The sequence below is a fragment of the Balaenoptera physalus genome (genome assembly GCF_965194825.1).
Source record: "Balaenoptera physalus genome assembly, chromosome: 9".
Classification (NCBI taxonomy): domain Eukaryota; kingdom Metazoa; phylum Chordata; class Mammalia; order Artiodactyla; family Balaenopteridae; genus Balaenoptera; species Balaenoptera physalus.
The window spans coordinates 21,663,764-21,685,217 of NC_138888.1; the positions used below are offsets into that span (position 1 = coordinate 21,663,764).

General features: G+C 43.7%; 1 protein-coding gene and 1 long non-coding RNA gene across 7 annotated transcripts in view; one reads left to right on the forward strand and one right to left on the reverse strand.

The window, feature by feature from the left end:
• The window catches only part of LOC309667029, a 416,481-nt gene that overhangs the window by 99,759 nt on the left and 295,268 nt on the right, over positions 1–21,454 (reverse strand). The gene's annotated exons all lie outside the window — the stretch shown is intronic.
• The window catches only part of ADAT2 (adenosine deaminase tRNA specific 2), a 110,326-nt gene that overhangs the window by 53,322 nt on the left and 35,550 nt on the right, over positions 1–21,454 (forward strand). For 2 of the 6 annotated variants that reach the window (XR_014267311.1, XR_014267312.1), the window contains exon 7: positions 8,645–8,765. The exons of 2 other annotated variants lie outside the window; for them this stretch is intronic. The gene's annotated coding sequence lies outside the window, so the exon portion shown is untranslated. Of the gene's footprint in view, positions 1–8,644; positions 8,766–16,111; positions 16,881–21,454 lie in introns of all 6 variants that reach the window. 2 more of the 6 variants (XR_014267309.1, XR_014267310.1) reach the window with 2 other exon arrangements.

Consider the following 21,454-nt stretch of genomic DNA (forward strand, 5'->3'; position numbering starts at 1 on the left):
GATGTGCTCACGACCCTCCTATGAGTCCACCCAGCAGGGTGGCCAGGCCAGGACTTCGGCTCCGCCTCTTGCACGTGGAAGTGTCCCCTACATACTTAGATTTTGTGACCCGGACTCCAGGGTTTGAACAGCAGCCCTGTTTGTAAATAGCTTTAAAAGAACACTTCAGTGTCCCCATGTTGTACTGAGAATTTTTTCCTATTTCGTGACTTTGGTGTGTGTGGGGTGGGTAGGTTGAGGTTGGGGGCGTGTGTGTTTCTGTTTAAAGTCCTGAGAAGAGAGTCTTTTCTTGTAAAGATTCTTTGTTTTAAAAATAGTATTCTTTGGTTTCCAATTTGCTTTTTATGAGGAGAAACCATAAAAACGTATTCATTTATAAGGAGGAGTGGGATAAAGAGCATAGAAGAAATGCACACTTTAACAAAACAGCTGTGACAATGTCTTCTTCTAACCAGCATGGTCCAGCACATTAAAAAAAAAAAAAAAAAATCCCAGTACCAAACAAATTACTCTTCAAAGGGAGGAGGTTGAGAGCAGCGTGCAGAGAAAGTGTCCAGTTTAGGTAGAAAATGTAGAAGAACTGACCTCCCCCTCAGGGTCTGCTGAGTGCTGTGGATATAGACCCAGGACCGGGATGGACATCGTCTCAAACACGCTCGCCGTCCAGGTCGTCTGTAATTTGCACTGAGGTGTAATTGAAGCTGTTTTCCAAGACGATCAATGCTTCCTTAGCGTAAAAATCGGGGATCAGCACGTGATCTCCTTGGCTGGCTGGGGTTGGATTTCAGGGGAGGCTGAAGAGAAGAGAATCGAGCATCGGGAATATTTGGGCCACGCGAAGCCGCTGGGGATCTTACACACCTGCGGGGTTTTGTGTCTTTATACCCTTCACACAATACAATTTTAACAGTTACAGCCGCGTTGCGTCGTAGTCTTGCCAGTCTTGCTGAAACATATTGCACTTTTCTGTTTCTTCAAAGCATGATAAATAAAGTAAAACCTTTTTTTATTAATTCTTTTTTTTTTTCAAATTCTTTTCCCATTTAGGTTATTACAGGGTATTGAGTATTGAGCAGAGTTCCCTGTGCTATACACTAAGTCCTTGTTGGTTATCTATTTTAAATATAGCAGTGTGTACTTTTTAAATGTTTAAATCAGGAATAGCTTTAAAGCATTGATCGCTGTCTCCAGCTGTTGGCAGAGCTGGTTCCAGGGCCTGTGGAGGTTTGGGAGACCATCCTTTTGAATAGCGTGTCTGCTTTGGGTGGATATTGGTGGTGTTTCCCTGCCTCGCGGTCTGGGGCGCCTTCTCAGTGCCATCAGTGTGTGGCCTGCAGCTCCTGGCCCATAGGAGCATCTCTTCTGTTTCCTTCTTTGCTGCTCCCAGGCTTCTGGGTGCTGAAAAACCCTTCAAACCAGCTTGTTAAGGTTGTTAAACTGGAGTCTGAGACACCAACCAAGGCCTGAGAGGACCCAGCATGCACCATCTTTAGTGTGGACCAGAAGAGAGCTATTTTTGCCTAAAAGGTGCCTTTCTTGCTTGCTTCTTGATCTCTGGCTGTGTTTTGTGTAGATGAGGGTTTTGGCTAGCATAATTTGATAGATTAGGAATCACTGTGATTTGAAGGAAAAAGATGAATAAAAGTAGGGTAAAGGTCATATTGTACTTGGAGGTTGTGTTCTACCCTGACCACATTAAGGCAGAATCCCCTACAACTGCTTTAACACCACGTGGCTGAGCCCTAGGAGAGCTGTCAGCAAGCCTAGACTGTTGGGGGACTATAAAACCGAAAAGTGGCTCTGGGTGAATTTGGTAGAAGGAAATGTGACTTCCTGTCCTGTTGCTACCTTGGGAAATAAACCATTCATCATGGATCTGTTTCCTTAATTGTAAGTTGAAATATTTAAAACAGAAAATAAGAGTCTTCTAGCTTAGCATTCTGAATTGTGTGTGTGTGTTTCTATTTAAAGTCCTTTAAAATACAAGACTCATGGCAGGTGGCCAAATAGTAAACATCACATCTAGTGCCATCCTGAGATCAGCTATCAGGACAAGAGCAGCAGAACAAATTACCTGGGCCTCTCTCATCAACCCTGACTTGATGGAACAAGGCAGGCAAGATTGGAGATGGATACCACTTTTCTGCACAGAAACCTTTTAACCAGCATCCATTAAACAACAGAGAACGGGGTGGCTTCTCTGCTGGGGCCCCGGAGCCATCAGAATTGATGAATAAGAATAATTCTGACACACTCCTCATTGGTGTATGGTGGGCTGCCTGAATTTTAAAATCCTCTTCCTTTCTCTAAAAATGTTATATCTCATTCTGTATGTTCCAAGATGATCTGCATTTAATATTTTTCCACCCCCTTAAATCTTGCCATCTACATGCTGATGGGTGAAGAGATAGCTCATTCTGAAAATCTCAAGCAACTTTTAATTTTAACAAAACTGCAAAAGTCATAAATTTTAAAAGGAAAGAAGAGGGGTGGGGAGGCGTATTTCACTTTCAACATGTTGTCAGAAATGAGTGAGCTAGAGTCTGGAGACAAAATCTTGGCCATGAAATGATGACAAGATACCCATGATTCTGATCTGTCACAGAGATGATAACAGACAGATTGGTTCTTCCCGAGGGTCCTGGGGGCTTCCTGAGGATGGCGGCTGGTTTGGAACCAGAGCTGAGATTTCCCCCTCTCCTTTTCAGATTGTGTTTGCAGCATGCTCGCCAGACATGGAATCTTAGAAGGGCCGCTGCGAATGCTAGATGCAGTCTGTAGAATTCATTGTCTTTTAAATTTGGATATCATTCATGACCACACACATGCTTAGGAAGTGGAGTACGTACACTTGTGAAAATGTATCTGTGTAAGGTACTAGAGTCTCTTATAAGGTCCAAAAAAATCCCGTGTGGATCTGTCCACCTTATAGACCCCAAGGACACCTCTGATCCCTGGTTAGTCATCCATTCACCCACGTCCCCAGTGCTCTGAGAGCTTCTGGGATTGCCTGCTAGGGTCTAATTCATACACTGTATTTACATGTTGAATTATAATCCTACTCTGCCTAAATCAAATCACTGCCTTGCTTTCCTATTACCTATAACAATAAAGTCAAATCCCTTGCTTGAGTTCCAAGGCCCCTCTGATCTGGCCCGTACCTCCCACCTCCTCTCCTGTCACTGTCCTGCCCAATCCCTCTCCTTCTCAGCCGCCCTGGCCTTCTTTCTGTTCCTAGAGCACCAATCTCATTTCCTCAGGGCTGTCGCACTTTCTGTTCTCTCTGCCTGGAATGCACGTTTCACTCTGCAAGATTGGCTGCCGCTTCTTGACATTTATTCAGTTCCCTGACCAAATGTCCCAACCTCCGAGAGGTCTTTCCCAACTACCCTATCAAACGCTACTCCCTCTCCATCACTTATCACATGAGCGTTTTATTTTTCTTCTCACTCTGAGACTTGATCTCTGTTTATCCACTTGCCATCTGCCCGTCTCCCAGGCAAGAGAGCGAGCTCAACGGCAGCAGGGACATTGCCGGTGTTCTTCAAGGCCCCCGGGCAACCTTGAGAAATGGGCCTGGCACGGAGGGGTGGCTGCCTTCACATGTGTGGACTCAGTGACCACACCTGCACTGGCTGCAAAGTGAGCGTCATGTTTTGAGAGTCAGAACGACAACAAACTAAACTGGGAAACTAAAATTTCTTCGGAACGATTGTCCCAACCATGTCATAAATCTGCCTTTCCCGCTGGATTTACATCACTTGCTTTTGGACAAACGAAAAAGCACAATTCTCTTATCCCAGAGACTTTCCTGCATGCATTTGCTTCCTCGCATCCCTGTCGCCTTGGAAATCGCTCGCGCTGCCGGCCCTGCTCCCCTGTCTCCTCTAAAGCCGATTTGCAGCTCCTGCCCTGAGGAAGCCCTTCTCATCAGCCTGTCCCTCCACCTCCGTTCTCACTCCTCAGCACATTTGGGTGCTGGCACGTTCACAGGCATCCTATGTGTGAATTTGCACTTGCTGATGTCCCTTTCTAGAAAAGTAACTTTATCCTTTGATGTAGAGGTAGCAGGGAGAGGACAGGCAAGAGTACTTTGTAATCATATTTTCAGTTACTTGAAAGTAAAAAATTGTGATTTTTCCCCCTTTGCAAAAATTTTTTAATGCTGTTAACTGATATCGGAAGCCACCTGGGTCTTCTATTAAATAGGCCTGCTGTCATCTTCAGAAAGGTAGTTTGTTGCCTGAAAGAACAAAGGCTTGTTTGTCTGCTGACTAAAATTTAAAACACCCAATGTGACTGTATCCAATCAGAATGGTCTCAACCTTTCCAGTAATGACAACGTGTCCATGGTCCTTGACAGCAGGACGTGAAGAAGGGCACTTACTCCTGTGAATCACAGGTTGCAGGATTTTGGAGGTCTCTGCTGACCTCCCAGCCCAGGACAGACCCTGTGAAGCCATCCAGCACTGCAGCAGAGCCAATGAATAATGAGATTACTCACCTCATCCTTTCTCCTGCCTCTGGGCAGCAACAAAGCCAACCCACCGTAGTCAAACAGCTTTTACAAGAACCGCACACACTTTCTCTTCAGTGTTTCCAAAGACAAAACCTCAGTGTGCTGTGTGAAGTGACAACACAGGAAGGCGGTTGTAGGGCCGAACCAACCCTGCTGCTCAGTTCTCTCTCCCAGGCTCAGAGACCAGCCTGCCTTCCTGTGGTTTCCGTGGAACCGAAATGTTTGCGTGGGTTTCGTCATCTCCAGGAGAAGCTAGCTGGTCATGCAGTGACAGCCTCATCCTTCACCAGGATGCCAAGTGCCGGGGGATGAACCCAGAGACTTCATAGAGCAGGTGTGTCCCCCCATCCTCGACCTGACTTTCTGTACCTTCAGGTTTCGTAACTCAACTTGTCTCAGAGTGAGGTGTTATTTAATGATGTGATAAAACAAGGATACATATTTTACCATGTTCACACCTGTGGGATTTTTGAACTACAAAAAAGCAGCAAAGGGGAAAGAGAAAGGGTCAGTGAAACCCTATACGTCATTTTCATTTCTCAACACCCCTGTTTCTGATACTCAAGCATTTCTTTCTTCTACCATTTTCTTCTAACTGAGTCCTCACAGCTCAAGTAGCAAACAACCCATGGGCATGATTGAAAAGAGATATTTCCTGGGAGGTAGGGAGCAAGACTGGCTCAGACCTCCTGCGTTGGTCCCGCTGGGGCCTCCCAGCTTCAGTCTGGTGGGGATATACTGAGCGCAGGCCTGCAGCTCACATCCCAGTCGAGCGAGCCCTCACCCGGGATTGGTGGGTCTGTGCACATGTGTGTATGTGTGCGTGTGTATGTGCGCTAGGAGCAGGCTCGTGGGATGGGGAGGGTGGAAAAGGCTCAAAATTCAACCTCCAGAGAGGAGTTTTAAGAGAGTCCCAACTAAAGAATTTTAGTACAAAACTAGAGACAAATGCATCCTTTATCAAAAGGTGTTACCAAGGAACATGTCAACTACTTGTGCTTTTCATTCAAACTTAAAGTTAAGTCACAGTTAACAGGCCCTTCTGGACTGTTAACTAAAGATTCCAGCGGGAACAGAATTATCTAGAGCTCCACAAGAAATCTTCCATGTGCTGTCTGTCACTGGCTTTGACAGGCCTGGTTCTACTGATGTCACCGTGTCCTGTGTGTCTCTCTGAACTTGTTCTAGCCCATGTTTACACTCTCTCCACACCCCATCCGCAGCCAGTATTTGAACAACCCCTCCTGTCTCTTTCTTCCAAACAGAAGAGAGGGAGGTACCACCAGTGTCCTCTGATGGAGTGTCACAGAATCACGGCTGTGACATCTTAATAGCCGCACTCCATGACAGAGCCAAAGTTGTCCCTGCTTTGCTAAATGACAGGTCAGGAGGGGCACAAAAAATGTCTTTCTCTCAACCTCCTGCTGTCCTGTACTTTAATGCATTTTCAGTCAGATTACTCAGAATTATTAACATTTTATAGTGTATTGGAAAAGTGATGTCAGGTCATTTTCTTTTTTCTTTCCTTTTTTTAAAAAAATATTTATTTATTTATTTTGGCTGTGCCGGATCTTAGTGGCGGCACGTGGGATCTTTTAGTTGTGGCATGCGGGCTTCTTGGTTGCAGCTTGTGAACTCTTAGTTGTGGCATGCGTGAGGAATCTAGTTCCCCGACCAGGGATCGAACCCGGACCCCATAAATCGGGAGCATGGAGTCTTACCCACTGCACCACCAGGGAAGTCCCGATGCCAGGTCATTTGCTAAAGCCTGAGTCTTCCTGCACTTTATCCCCAGCTCAGCTTTTGAACTGGTAGCATAAAACCCTCTCAGTTTTCCCGTTTGAGATGAGAGGTGAATGAAATGGGCCTTCAATGTGCTTTCAAGAAGACATGATTTTTAAAGTCACTTTGAACAATTTAGAAATGAGCACAATTGCTTTTTCTATCCCTCATTTGGTTAATAGAGAAAAGGGTTTCTCAAGCTAAGATGAGAACTTCTGGAAGAGTCATGAGCTCTATGGCTCTGGATATCTCCCAGCTGGTTTTAACAGGCAACTCAGGTCTGGGGTGGGGGATGGATGGCTAAGTGCCAGCTTAATTGGAACGTGGGGTTCCAGTTCCAGCTCCACCACATATGTGTGACCTTGGTCAATACCTTAACATCATTACAGATCACAATGATAAATAACATCGTTACGTTATCAGTGGGGATAACGAGTAGCTACCTCATAGGATTACTATAAGGGTTAAATGAGCCCATCCATTTGGTTATTATTCTGGTGAATAGTAATTGTAGGGCAGAGAAAAGAGATGTATTAATCACTGAGAAATCGGGAGGATGAACAGTTTAATGAAATTCAAAAGCTATTGGAAGAGGGCAATAACTTGGTGGAATTAACATCACATTTTATTTTTATTTTACAAAATCCCTTTGGGATTCTTGTATATGGAGGGGTGTCTCGCTATCCCTCCCACCCCTGTCACTCTAGGCTAGACCATGGCAGCTTCTCCAAGGACTGTATTTTGTCATTTTAAAATTGGTTAGATGGGGTAACTCTCACCATATTTAAAAACAACCTGACTCATTTTCGAGCTCTTGGATTACACTTTATTTTCAAAAGCTTGGGGGAAGTTCTTACCCAAAATGCCCTGGTGAATTCTAGAATTACAGAAATTTCTTCCAAAGTACATCTGAAGAACCAACTATACAAACTGTCAGTTATAAGATGAATAAGGTCTGAGGACCTAATGTATAACATGGTGACTATAATTGATAACACTATATCATATAATTGAAATTTGCCAAGAGAGTAGAACTAAAATGTTCTCACGCACACAAAAAAGATAACTATGTGAGGTGATGAACGTGGTAATTAACTCCACAGGGGAAATCTTTTCACAGTGAATATATATGGAAAATCATCATGTTGTACACTTTAAATATCTTACAATTTTGTTTGTCAATTATACCTCAATAAACCTGGACGGATAGATAGATAGATAGATAGATAGATAGATAGATAGATAAATAAATAAAGCAAGCAAGTAAGTGAGTAACAAATGGTTCCACCTCCTCTCAAATAGAGAAAGGTCTTTTTTGGCCAAGAGGAGGGAATTTCTTTTCCTTACTTCTCTCCCCAACTCTCAATGCAACCCCAAATCAAGATTATTTAAATTCTCAAACTTACTTAACAGAATGGTCTCCCAGTGCTATAACCAGCCACGCTTCCGTGTGGAAACACAGCCAACACTTTTTGTTCACCCATTATTGAGCTTCTTTCTCTTCAGTTCCTTCAAAAGATGAGTATTAGGTGGGGAAGCAATGTATCTGCCTGTGAGTTCCCTTGTGTCCAAGTTCAGCAGAGGGATGGAAATATGAGGCTTCTTCCCCATGGGGCAAAGATGTGAATGTCTCATTGTCATCAGCTTGTAGGAAGGAGGTCTCCAGCCCAGAGGAGCCAGAGGCTGGTGCTGACATGTTTTCCAGGCCCTGGGATTGGGCTGTGACCTCCAGGGCCGGTGCTTCATGCCTGCATCACCATACAGGCTCCAGGGAGTGGGCCTGGCCCGGGGACCATGGCCCTTGCTGTGGTGGCCCTTCCTCCACCTCCTCCTCCTCCTCCTCCTCCTTCCCCCCTCACCTGGGCTGCCTCGTATTTCCCCAGCGTGGCTCCTTCTGCCCAGTGGGGACCTTCCTCTCTGCCCTCAATGCCGAAGGAGCCACACCAGCCTAGTGGTGAGGGTGAACTCAGGACAGGCTTTTCCCCATAATTCTGAATTTCCTAGGTTTTGTCAGTGTAAACCAGACTCTTAATGCTATTTTAATGTAGTTATTTTGTGTGTGAATAATATGCTCTTTTTGCCAAACCTCAAGCCCTGGAACTAAGATCTCATAAAAATGCCTAGAGTCCAAAGCTAATAGCTGTTATTCAGCTGTTATGGGGTAAGGCCGAAAAAGTTTCAGATTGATGTTATTCTCACCAAGGCAGCGGTGATACAAAACTATTGAGGGGGGCCCCAAGGCTCCAGATGCCCAGGGTGTAAGATGCGCTGTGTCCCATCAGGATGTCCCAGTTGCTTTCCCTTCACAGCCCCTGTAACAGCTTCCGCCTTCTTGATCCTCAGCTCAGTGAATAGCCTCACCTCCCACCCAAGCTGAAAGTCCTGGAAGTCACCTTTGACACCTGCCCCCCAACCTCTGTCACCTACCATACACGTCTGATCATCGCCAACATTCATTCAACAAGTATGTATGAAGGGCCTGTTGCATGCCTGGTGTTCTGCTGGGTGGGATGAGGAAGTGGCGCCTGCCTGTAGGATAGAGGGTAGCGTCATGGTTAAGAGTGTGGACCCTGAAGCCAGAGGTCACGGGCTGGCGCTGCCACCATTAGCTCTGTGACCTTTGACAAGGTCTTTTTGTCTCCCTATGTAAAATGGGGATAGTAATAGCATCTGCTTCGTGGTTACTTTTTGACACCTACATGAATTATAATTTCTAATGCACTCAGTGCCTGGCACATGGTAAATACCGTGTGAGTATTTGAAAAATAAAATGATAGGAGAGAGATTGGTATCAAGCCTTCACACAAACAAGTGAAGTGGCAGGTGGGAGAGGGTGGAGGCTCTGTGAGATCCCAGGAGCCTGGGCTGGGATGTGAAGGACGAGTGGGCATCAAAACCTCCATCTCCTGCCACTGTCCTCGTTCAAGCTACAGTCACCTCTCTCCTGGACCACAGAAATGTCCCTCTAAGTGGTCTTCTTTCCTGTTCCCCTCCTCGCCAGACAGCAGCCAGTGGGGTGTTTCTAAATCTTAAGTCTGATTGTGTTGTTTCCTAAATAGCATTCTTCAGTGGCTCCCAAGTTCCCTCAGGTCTATATGCAAGTACCCTCAGGGGGCTTACAAGGCCCCGCATCATTTTCCTTCCACCATTGTCTTGGTCCTCCTTTTCCTCGTCTCTTTAACCCCCAGGAAACACCCTCACACGCTATACTTCAACCCTGCGGAATTTCTTTTAGTTCTCTCTGCAGGCCACTATCCTTCTCCCCTCTGGACCTCGGCTCTTTTAGTCACATCCGCCTGGCATATCTCTCTGCTCTGCCCCACCTTTCCCTGGTGAGCTCCTATCATCCTCCAGACATAGCCTCAACCTCACCTCCTCGGGGGCTGCCTTCCCTAGGTTCCTTAAGCTGGGTTGGAGCTCCTCCTGTGATTTCCCACGGCCCCTTCTAGGGCCCTATTGCAGTGTTGATCACTTTATCTATTGATTACTTTGTTGTGTCATTTTTCTCTTTACTCTCTGTATTCCTGTCAAGCTCTGGGAGGGTAGAAACTGCCTTTCTTGTTCAAGTGTATCCCCTGAATTCAGCACAGTGCCGGGCACATGGTAGGCTCACAATGCATGTTATAGGTTGAATTTATGTCCTCCCCCAAATTCATATGTTGACGTTCTCAGAATGTGACCTCCAGTACCTCAGAATGTGACCTTACTTGGAAATGGTGTTGTTGCAGATGTAATTAGTTAAAATGATGGGAGTTAAAATACTGGAGAAGGGTGAGCCCCTAATCCAATCTGACTGGTGTCCTTAAAAAAAAAAACATGTGAAGAGAAAGACACGCATAGAGGGAAAATAATGTGAAGATAATCCAGGGAGAAGACATTCATCTACAAGCCAAGGAAGGCGGCCTGGAGCAGATCCCTCCCTCCCAGCCCTTGGAAGGAACCACTCCTGCAGAAACCTTGATCTCTGGCTTCTAGCCTTCAGAACTGCGAGACAATAAATGCCTTACCGAAGCCAGCCAGTGTGCGGTATTTTGTTATGGCAACCCTAGAAAACGAAGGCAACATATTTCTTCACAGACTGGGTTTCCAGCTCCTTAAATGTGCTCCTACAAGTAAAGACTTCGCGTGTGCACAAATATCCCCTAAACAGCTCCGTGTTCCACAAATAGATGACTCCACAAGAATGGCAGGCCCAGGTGGCTGTTAGTCATCACAGCACATAGCCAATTTCAGCGTCGAACGACCCCCTCTCCCTGGGTATTCCAAGAACTTCACCCGAGTGGGCAGGGGAGGTGCCCCACTTGGCAGACTCCCGCAGTGGGGGGCATGGGAGCTGATGGGCAGGCAGGTGCTTGTTTTCCTTTCCAGCCAGGAGAAGCAGCTGAGAAGGAACCAGGCAGAGCAAAGCACAGGGAAGCAGAGAAATAAGTGTAGGCGTGTGGAGCCAGAGCCGTGCTCATTCTGGACTCCAGAACCATGCCATTGTCAGGGCAAAGCTGCGCATAAGCCAAAATGTCAGGGAGGAATTTTCCCCCTTTATAAAGAAAGTTCTCCTTCTCCATTTGATTGCAGCCTCTAATAAGCAATTCTTTCAAATTTCTTCTGACTTAAGAAGTTCAGAGTATGTTGAGCTAAAGAAACACCAGGATCGTAATTACGGTTATTATAGGGAGTTGTTGTATGCCCATCACCACAGCATCTGGCTGTAATCACATGCTTAATGGAATGCAAGATGATCTACTGCTCATAATGGGCACTTTCTGAGCCAGGCAGCCACCAAGCGCCCACCCTCCCACTTGGAGGCCCAACAGAACAGATGTTTGTGGAAAGAGAGGATGCTTGTGCCTGTCTGGAGGGCCAGCGACCTCAGGGCAGTGATCAGGGAGAGTCATTCCATAACAAGGTCTTGGAACTCATACGGTTCTGACCAGCCAGCAAGGGCAAGAAGCAGGCTCTTCTCTAACTCTGGGTAGCAAGAAGGGGTTGGGGGGGATTGTGATGCTCACCTCTGATCACAATGAGTCTCACAGATGGTGAAGTGTGAGTATGGGATGTAGACCCATAGTTGCTCCTGGTAACCCCAAGTTCCTGTCCCCATTCTTTAGCAACCGGGATGCCCCAATAACACTGAAAAGGCAGAATGACAATCCCTCTAGTCAAACAATTCCTGAGGTATAATTGTCTTAGTCTGCCCTGGCTGCCATAAAAAAACAACAAAAGCACTTATTTCTCAGGGTTCTGGAGGTTGGGAAGTCCGAGATTGAGGTGCTGGCAGATTCATTTCTTGATAAGTGCTCTCTTCCTGGCTTGCAAATGGCCACCTTTGCCTTCTCGCTATATCATCACATGGAGGAGAGAGGAGGCTCTGGTGAGTCTTCTTATAAGGGCACTAATCCCATCATTGGGGCTCCACCCTCATGACTTCATCTAAACCTCATTACCTTCCAAATGCCCCACCTCCTAATCTCCTAATGCCATCACATTAGGGGTTAGGGCTTCAACATATGAATTTTGGGGAGGACAGAAATGTTTTGTCTGTGACAATAATTACACTTGCTCTCTCTTCTCCCTTTCTCTCTCTCTCTTGTTTGTGTGTGTGTGTATGTGTGTGTGTGGCCCCCATTCCTTCCTTCACACCTCAATTTTGAGAGCCAAGAAACCAAAAGTCATATGTCCCTGATCTGGCCTCAACCTTACAGATAAGGCCCCTGACCGCTTTTGGTCTCACCCTGACCCCTTTTGGTCTCACCCTGCCCCAGGCTACCAGATGCCTCGTGCTGGCTGTACCAGATTTGACTACAGTGGAGTATTAGCTCATGTCTATAGGAGTCCCTTTAGACCGGTGCTATTAGAAACCCCAAGGCCACTTGACTGTACTGTGCCACACATTCTGGGTCTATTTTATTAACTTCCCCAAACATAAAACCCTACGGTCATCTAGCCTCTCTGGTATCATCATGCTCGATCTCTATGCTTCTTCTTTTTTACTGTAGTTTTCTGTGGCTGTCTTGCCTCTGTGGTTCCAATGCAAATAAACTTTCCTGTATCCTTAACCAATTCCATATCCAAGAATCTTCTGCATGCCCTAACAGGCATCTCAAACTCAACACTGCCAACGATGAACTTCTTGTATCCTTTTGCCCACCCTATCCCTGTAAACAAATGTCTCTGCCATTGACTAGTTCAGTTGGTGATACCACCACCCATCCAGCTGACTATCCTTCTCCCTCACCCTACATCTTACCTATCAAATCTTACAGTGTTTACTCTCAAAATACTGCATATGTCAGACTAGAAGACATGAACATTTAAAATAGAGCCCCCTGGATTTTCAACTGGGAGATAATCTTCTCTCAGACTCAGCCAGTTTTGAGGGGGGCAAATTTAATCGACAGTCAAATGTCTATATTTAAATTATTAATTTAGCTACACGTGTATATTTAAAATAGCACTTAAGCTATAAAGATATTAATTTAGAAATCAACATCCTCACTCATGTTTCCTGAAAGAGTTTTATTCAAATTCCTCACATGCAATTTTGACACCAGGGTTTCTTTCCTCACTGGAGTGTAGAATTAAGATGGTTTTCTAGAGCAAATCATGGTCACTTCTGTGTTGTTTGAGACACAGCATTTTTAGAATCCAAATGTGATTCTGTCTCTGGAAACAGTTCCTAAAGTCACAAGAACCCATCAAACAGATGGGGTTTTTTTTTTTTTTTTCAGATGGGTTTTTTTCAACTGTGTATTGTAATCCTCACTATGTAATCACTTAATATATTCATTTAAAAGTAATCTTTCAAACACTTGTTTATAACACCGTGCAACACTTGTATTGTGAGGTCATAATCCCAGGAAAAATTACTGCAGTTCGATTAATTGCCTTTGCCTTTTTTTTGACTGAATCAGTCAGGAGGCCTCTCTAACATCCCAAACCAGCACTGATTCAAGCCATTTCAGGCCAGTGTGCCTTCTCCAAACATAGGGTGACCATATGCCCAGTTGGCCGGGGGCAGTGCTGGTTTAGCATGTTGTCCCTGTGTAGTTATCAATAGGACCGTCGCAAAAGTGTCCCAGTTTGATCATTAATCATATCATCAAGTACCGGTTTGTTGTTCCAACTAAGGTAATTGAAAGAACTCCCTAATAAGGATTTATAAATATTCACATATAAGGTTTGCTTATCTTCTCCATAGGATTATGTGGGGATGGGGAAGCACTTTGTCTAATATTTAGGCATAAGCGGTGTTTCTTATCAACTCTCACAGGAGCTTCCCAGGTGGTTTCTCTGCTTCCAGCGAGTTCCCCCTCAGTCCAGCTTCTACTGTGCTATCTCTCCCCTGCTTATGACCCTTCAATGGCTCCCCGCTGACTACAGGATTATAGTCAAGCTCCTACCGTGGCTTACAACACCCTCTTTTTCTGGATTCCCTTTTGCTTCCTAAAACTCATTTCCTGCTTTTCCCTATGTGACAGACTGAATCATAGCCTCCCAAATATGTTCACATCCTAATCGCTGGAACCTGTCAATATTATCTTATAAAAAGGGACTTTGCAGCTGTGATTAAATTAAATCTTGAGATGGGGAGATTATCCTAAAATTACCTGGGTGGATCTGATCTACTTACAGTGGTCCTTATGAAAGGGCGGCAAGAAGGTCAACGAGGAAGTAAGGGAAAGGGAGGACAGGCAGAATCACAGGAGAAGGCGATATGATGACAGAAGCAGAGATTGGAGTCATTCACTTTGAAGATGGACAAAGAAGGAGCCAAAAGCCAAGGAATGCAGACCAACAGCAGACGATGGAAAGGACAAGGAAGCAGGTTCTCTCCTAGAGCTTCCGGAAGGGATCAGCCCTGCCGACACCTAGACATTAGCCCTGTGAAACTGAATTTGGATTTCCGACCTCCAAAGCTGTAAAGAGAGCAAATTTATGTTGTTTTAAGCCACTGTGTTTGTGGCAGTGGGTCACAGCAGCCATAGGAAACACTATATCCTACTTAGTGCTTTACGTTCCAGCAACTTCAGTCTGTCTGATGCTCACCACCCACACCACGTTCTTTCCTGCCTCTGCTAGTTTGCTGCCATCCCTCCTGCCTGGAATACCCTCTCCCTCCCACCCATGTTTCTTTCTCGCTCCAGCCCCGATTTGCTTGGTCAAATCCTGTTTACTCATATGACTCAGTGTGGGTATTCCCATCACTGACCTCCACACCTACAGCCACCTAGGTGGGGTGAGCACTCTTCCTCTGGCTCCCATGATTCATTCACATTCCTCTAGCATTTATTTGTCCATAGTTCCCTAAAATTGTATATCTGATTGTCATCTCCAACACTTCCAAGAAGGGGCTGTGTGCAGGGAGTGTGTCATTTATTTTTCTATCTCCATATTCAGTAGGTGCTCAATAATTGTTTGTTGAATAATTAAAAAAAAGAATTTAAAGAACTTAATTAACAAATATTTCTTATAAGAAATATTGGGTTATCCTTTGCCCATTTCCAAGTGATTTTAGGAAGAGCCACCTATGTTCAGCATTCTATTAGGTATCATCCTAGAAGAAATTGTGATTGCTGCCAATTGGAGAAATTCTAGGAATCAAAATGGAAGAGTTCCAGGTCTCTTTCATCCCTCACAGAGAGGGCTTTCTGGAATCTTGCCCCAGGGACAGATGTTTAGTGGATCAGAGAAAGCTTTCCGCTCAGATGGACTTGTTCATCAGGGTCCCAGAGGCCCAGGCTCTAAGCTCCACTGGGTAATGGGGGCCTCAGTTCAAATGGCTGTGTGCCAGAAATGTGTCCTCCCACACTTTAGCCCAAGGGGACTGTGCTTCTCTTTAAACAGGTCTTTCTGTCTCTACAGCTTTGCTCACTCTTTTTCCTCCTCCTGGAATGCTCTTCTCTCTCACTTTCCATGTTTCCATATTTCAACCTACTCATTCATTGAAGTTCAGCTTCTAAAACGATCCCAACTCCTAGTTGGCCATTTCACAGTTCAGATGAGAGAATATAAGTAATTCAGTCCAATCCATTGCTACCAAAAAAGCTGAAGATCAAGTTTCTCCAAGACGGAGCCAACAACATCATTCTCTACCAAGGAGAGCACATTTTCAGAGGAAAGCAAGCCTATCTGTCGAATGGTGGTGAAATCTGCCATATAGGCCTCTGAGCATTCTCTTGTGTATATTCTGTGGCCCATTATGGTAATTTCCTCTCGTCTTTACCTTCCTTGTAACTGGGTGATTATACAGCAGATCCCTGGGTACTATAATTTGCATTGCAATACGAGGCTCCATTTGATGCTTGCAAATTATGGGCCCAGGGCTGAAGCTCTGATGTGGGACTTGCTTCCCCATAAGTCAGAAGAAGTTACATGTACATGAGTGCATGGGAATAAAGAACATTTTCTCATAATCACAATTTAATATTTAAAAATAAAATTTCAGTTACAGAAAAATAATAGGATCAGGCCCACCATAAAAGGAACAGGAGAGCTGAAATGAAGTGCTCTCATAAAAGTTTCACAAAATACAACCACACACATATTACACACTTGGGAGAAATGCCATAAAATTTCTACACATGAAGAGGCAATGTTCCCTTGATCTCCTTTCCTGTTCAACAAGGATTTGTTCTGAATTCTGAAATCCCTACAGGTGAGTGTTCACAGGGATTGCAGCATTTCAGAGGAAAAAAGTTACAATCACTGAGTTGGGAAGATGGGAAAAGAGAAATGAGCTCCATCCAGGGAAATCACAGGGTATTGGTATCAGAGGACAATGATTTTCATATAGATGTGTTCTTCCTAATTCAGGTTTTACAAGAATAAGTAGTTTCAGGAGAATTCAACAAAAAGAAAACATGGAGAAAGAAAATATGGTGTGTTGAGGAAGTTTCCTCAAGGTAAGAAGACCTGAGTTCCAGTCTCATTTCACCTTCTAACCCTTTATACAAGACCTTAGTTTCTTCTTCTATTTGTCATGGAGGTTGAATGAGGTTATTATCAAGGTTCCTTCTACTGTAATATTTTAGTTCTTCTAGTTGAATATTCTAGTTCTGTCACCCAATGCTCTCTGGTGTGTGAGGACTAGTTTAGTGAGGGTCAAAGTCTATAGCCACTGAGGCAAAATCTTTACCTGGAGAATATTTTCCCAGCATTTATCTACATGAAGAACTTAGTGAGACACCGGATCTAGAACCTGGTAATTGGCCCCTGTCTGTTTTGTTGGTCTGAGAAAAATGCATCCTATTCTGCCCCAAAAATCTTCCATGGAGAGTTAATTTCTCTGTAGAAGACGTGTGTGTGTGTGTGTGTGTGTGTGTGAGAGAGAGAGAGAGAGACAGAGAAGGGAGAGATAGAGAGAGTTATGCTCTGAGAAGCAGAATGTTAAAAGGATACACGCACCCCAATGTTCACTGCAGCGCTGTTTACAATAGCCAAGGCATGGAGACAACCTAAATGTCCATCAACAGAGGAATGGATAAAGAGATGTGGTGTATACACAGTGGAATAGTACTCAGCCATTGAAAAGAATGAAATAATGCCGTTTGCAGCAACATGGATGGGCCTGGAGATTATCATAGTAAGTGAAGTAAGTCAGACAAAGAAAGACAAATATCATATGATATCACTTATATGTGAAATCTAAAAAAAATGATACAAATGAACTTATTTACAAAACAGAAACAGACTCACAGACTTAGAGAACGAATTTATGGTTACCAGTGGGAAGGTTGGAGGGGGAGGGATAGCTTGGGAGTTTAGGATTGACTTGTATCCATTTAAAATGGATAACCAACAAGGACCTACTGTATAGCACAGGGAACTCTGCTCAATATTCTGTAATAACCTAAATGGGAAAAGAATTTGAAAAAGAATACATATACATATACAAATATATGTATAACTGAATCACTTTGTTGTACACCTGAAACTAACACAACAACATTAATCAACTATACTCCAATATAAAATAAAATTTTAAAAAAAGAGTGGAAAAATTTCATGGAATTGACAAAACCGTGGGTGGAGAAGTGAGGCAGTCCTGAGCCAGAGTCTGTTAGCAGAAAAATAGTATCCTTAATTGTAAATAACACTCAAATTATACTCTATTCCCTGCTTTAGCTATAGGTCTGTGTTTTAATGAAATTTGTATGGAGTAAAGCAATTTCAGGCCCTAAGAAATTCATTAAATGAAATTATTTATCTATTTAAAAATTATATATGATAAATCCTCCCATTTTCAATTGAGGTCTACTTATTTCAAAAATAGCCAGCATAATAAGTTATGACACAAATTCCAACACAGCTGCCCTATAACAAAATGGCACAGAAGTTCTCTTGAATTTCATTATTATGAAATTTGACCCATTTGGAGTTTTACATAAAATAAACTGGTGGAAACAATCTACAATGACAATTCTGAACTTAAATCTTCTTTTTCTAGTCATTTGACCTATTTGGAGGCAGCATGGTAGAAGGCAAAGAGTTCAAGTTTCAGAGTCAGGCAATTCTGGCCTCAAACCCTGGCATTGCCACTTCTGTGTGAACTTGGGTGAGTTCTGCCATCTGTCTCTACTTCAGGTTTCTCATCTATCAAATAGAGATAGTATCTTAGGGAATGGTTGTGAAAATTAGAGATAATATATTTAAGTACACAGTGACTAGCGTTTGATAGGAGCTCAGTAACAGTAGCTATTGTTATTCCATTTAATGGACCTGGCCTGTCACACCACTCCCAGCTACAGTGTGCATGCAGGATGAGAAGGCACCAGTATATCCTGGGTGTGGACAGGAGAGCAGGCTTGCTACTCACTGAGGTAAAGGGTCCTGGAGGAAGCCCTGTTAATACAAACATATGTGAAAACTACTCTCCGGCAGTCACACCCTGATTTCCCATTGTCATGGCGACAGGGATACATGGGCTCCCTCACTCCTCTTCTAGCCACACCATCATTGTAAATGCCTCCCTCCCCCATAACTTTTTGAACCCTCATTGGAAAGTCTAATGAATGGCCCCTTTTGAGGGAAGTTCTTACCTGCATGAGATGGGAAGCTGGGCTGTGGGTGTCCAGGATCGCCTCAAGCAACATACAAAATTTACAGAGAGCCCAGTCTGGAATAAGTGCTAATAAAATGTGCCATTGAAAAAGCCCTGGCAGCTAAAAAGAGGAGCCCCCACTCCCCAGCTCAGAGACACTCCAACAGCTTCGCGTCCTTGAGAAAATACAACACAACACAGCAGAAGCAACAAACAGGGGGAGAAGTGAAAATGCCTCAGTAAAATCTACGCAGTCCAACAGGATCTAGCCCCCGCCACGATATTTCCTACCGTTCTCTCCTCACTCTGCTTTGGCTACGCTGGTTCTGCTTCAGGCTTCACGCGCCCGTAATTCTGGATCTTTGCATGGCTCCCTCCCTCGCTATCTTCAGGCATCTGTTCAAGGAGGCCTTCCTGGGCAGCTCTGGGTAATAGAGTCCCCATCCTCCCACCCCCTTCCTCCTTCTCTGTCTCTAACTTCTTTCTCTTCCCCTCGTTGCTACCTCCTATTCTGCTGCTGCTTCTTCTTTGCACTTACCACTACTGGAAATTTATTTATTTACTTTTTCTTATTTTCTCTTGTCTTTCCTACCCACTAGAATTTAAATGTCACGAGAGTGAGGGATTTGTGTGTCTTGTTCATCACTGCATCTCAAGTGCTTACAACTGTGCCTGGCATGTAGCAGGTACTCAGTCAATATTTGCCACATGAGTGAATAAATAAACAGAGGAGCAAGAGAAGCAAGAGACTGGATTTTCCCTCATACTAGGTCATGACTTTCCAACTCTAGGAGGCTGCAGATATTTTCCAAGTGCATTTAGGATTGGAGTTTTAGTGAATTTCCATTTTCAGTCTACACAAGGACATTACTACTTAAACCGGTTCCTTTTTAGAAGCGATATAGTATTACATTTAGTAGTAGTATGTTTTCTTCTAATTCAAGTTACTCTAGTTTTAAAGCAAGTGTATCTTCAGGTTGGTGGTAAAATCACCATATAAGTCTCTTTGTGGCCATTACGTTAACTTCTCTTTACCTTTTTCATAACGGGTGAATCTTAAAACTGCAGAAGAACTTGGGTTGTCTACCGCAATAAAACCGGCAGCACTGTTAATAAGGGATATTTAAGCCCAAGACTGTAAGCTCAAGGAGGGCAGGAACCTTGTCTGTTTCTCTAAGTGTTTTATACACAGCACATAGCACAGTGCTTGGCACATAATTTGCTGAGAAACTTAACATATGTGATTAAGTAAATAGACATAACTCTTGTTTTTCTTGGTTACTTTAGCATTGTAGACAACTAATGAGACTATTGTTTCCTTAACCTTTGCATCTAAGTACCCACCTAGTAAAGTTTTAAGGCATTGATTCCTCATTATCTTCTCTCCTTCCCCTGATGGGATGGAGTCTCACTCTCCCTGGTAGTCATTAAATTTTTCCTGCAGTCTTGGTGCTTGGTGGCTTCGTTCAGTGGATGTTGCTTCTACAACTACCTCTGTTTGTGTCTTTGTCCCCATCTGCTGCTACTTCGTGTCTGATGTTTGACTCTAATCTCCACAAGGACCTCTGAAGATGGAGGATGGTTATGTCTCAACTCATGGACTAAGCTTTCTCAGCCCAACCTTGGATGACACTGCTTCTCAGTAACCTGAGATCTTTGTCTAGTATCTTATATGTAGTCTGAACCTTCAATGTGACAGCACTCCTTTGAGGACTCAGAGTAACTTACCTAAGACTATACCAGAAGATGAATGTAGGCACCACATGACTCATCCTGACCTCACTGAGTATCCCCCAAAACTCACGTCATTTGATTCTCTCCTACCTTAGGATGATATCACTATTCCCCCACCTGGGACATCCTTATCCTACCCACAGGTGTTGGGCAAACTTATTCTCCCATCCTGGTCTTAAAAGTTCTCTTTAACATCTATTCTTAATTCCCTAGAGGCAGTCATGCAAATAAAACCACTGTAGTTCTGGAGTTAGAGGCAGGTGCAGATCCCTACTTAGATTTTTGTTATGAACTCTACTTCGTTGACCAATATCCAAATAGGAAAAAGTCAAAAATGGGGAACTTTATTACAATTCTAATAATTCTTTTCCAAACCTTTCTAACTCAATATTTACTTATTTAAAAATACTTTCAAGTTCTCCTCTCCTTAAAGGAGTAACAAGCCAAAGTAAATTTAGCTTTATAGTTATTTGTTTTATATATCATCAAAACTCTGAAATTCAGTGAGGTACCTTGATCTTTCCTTTATTTAATGTTTTCACTATTTAGAATAAGAGTTCAATGACTTCCTGAGTGATATTCCACAGTAATCATGTTCCTAAACTCACCTGCCTCTCTGAGGGTAGGAATTGCCATCACCGCTTCAAAAAGTCAGTCTCAGCTAAGGACATCTCTCTATCCACCAGCAGACACCCATTCATCAGTGGAAGACCCAAGTTTTTTTATAGAAAATGGGCTTTTAACTCATCTTTTTATTATGTAGGACCAAATAGAAAATTTTATTATTAACATATAAGCTAAATTTTTTCCAGCCCAGGATAAACAATGGACTTCATGGGAAAAAATAGAGTATATGGGCCCTAAAATGTTTTAATAGGAAAATGTTTGTTTATTTGGTACCTACTATGTGCCAGAGAGTGTAAGTATTGTTGATTTGAAGACAATTAGCTATGTTCTATGCCCTTAAGGAGTGCAGAGTCTAGTAGAATAGACAGGATTAGTTATGTTAGGGTTAAAGGAATAATTTCCTATTGAATATAATCGACTTATTTCGGACCTCTAATGGAACTGGGAGGATGGAAGGGCCTCCTTGCTTGCTCTGGTCTGTGGGAGGAATGAGACATCCTTGAGGGAGATGGATCAGACACTGAGAATCAAGAGAGGACATTTCCCTACCCACGCTTCCTCCCTTCCTCCCTCCCTTCCTTCTTTCCTTCCTTCCTCTTTCCTTCCTTCCTCACAAAAGCCCTCCTCTGCCCTCTGCCAACTCTTTCTTCCCATCTCCCCACCAATGTCTATTCTTCATTTCCTTTCTCAAGCCAGTGGTTTAAGAGAGGGAAGACTCTTCTTTGGATCTTTTGTCCCCAAATGAAAAAAATAAT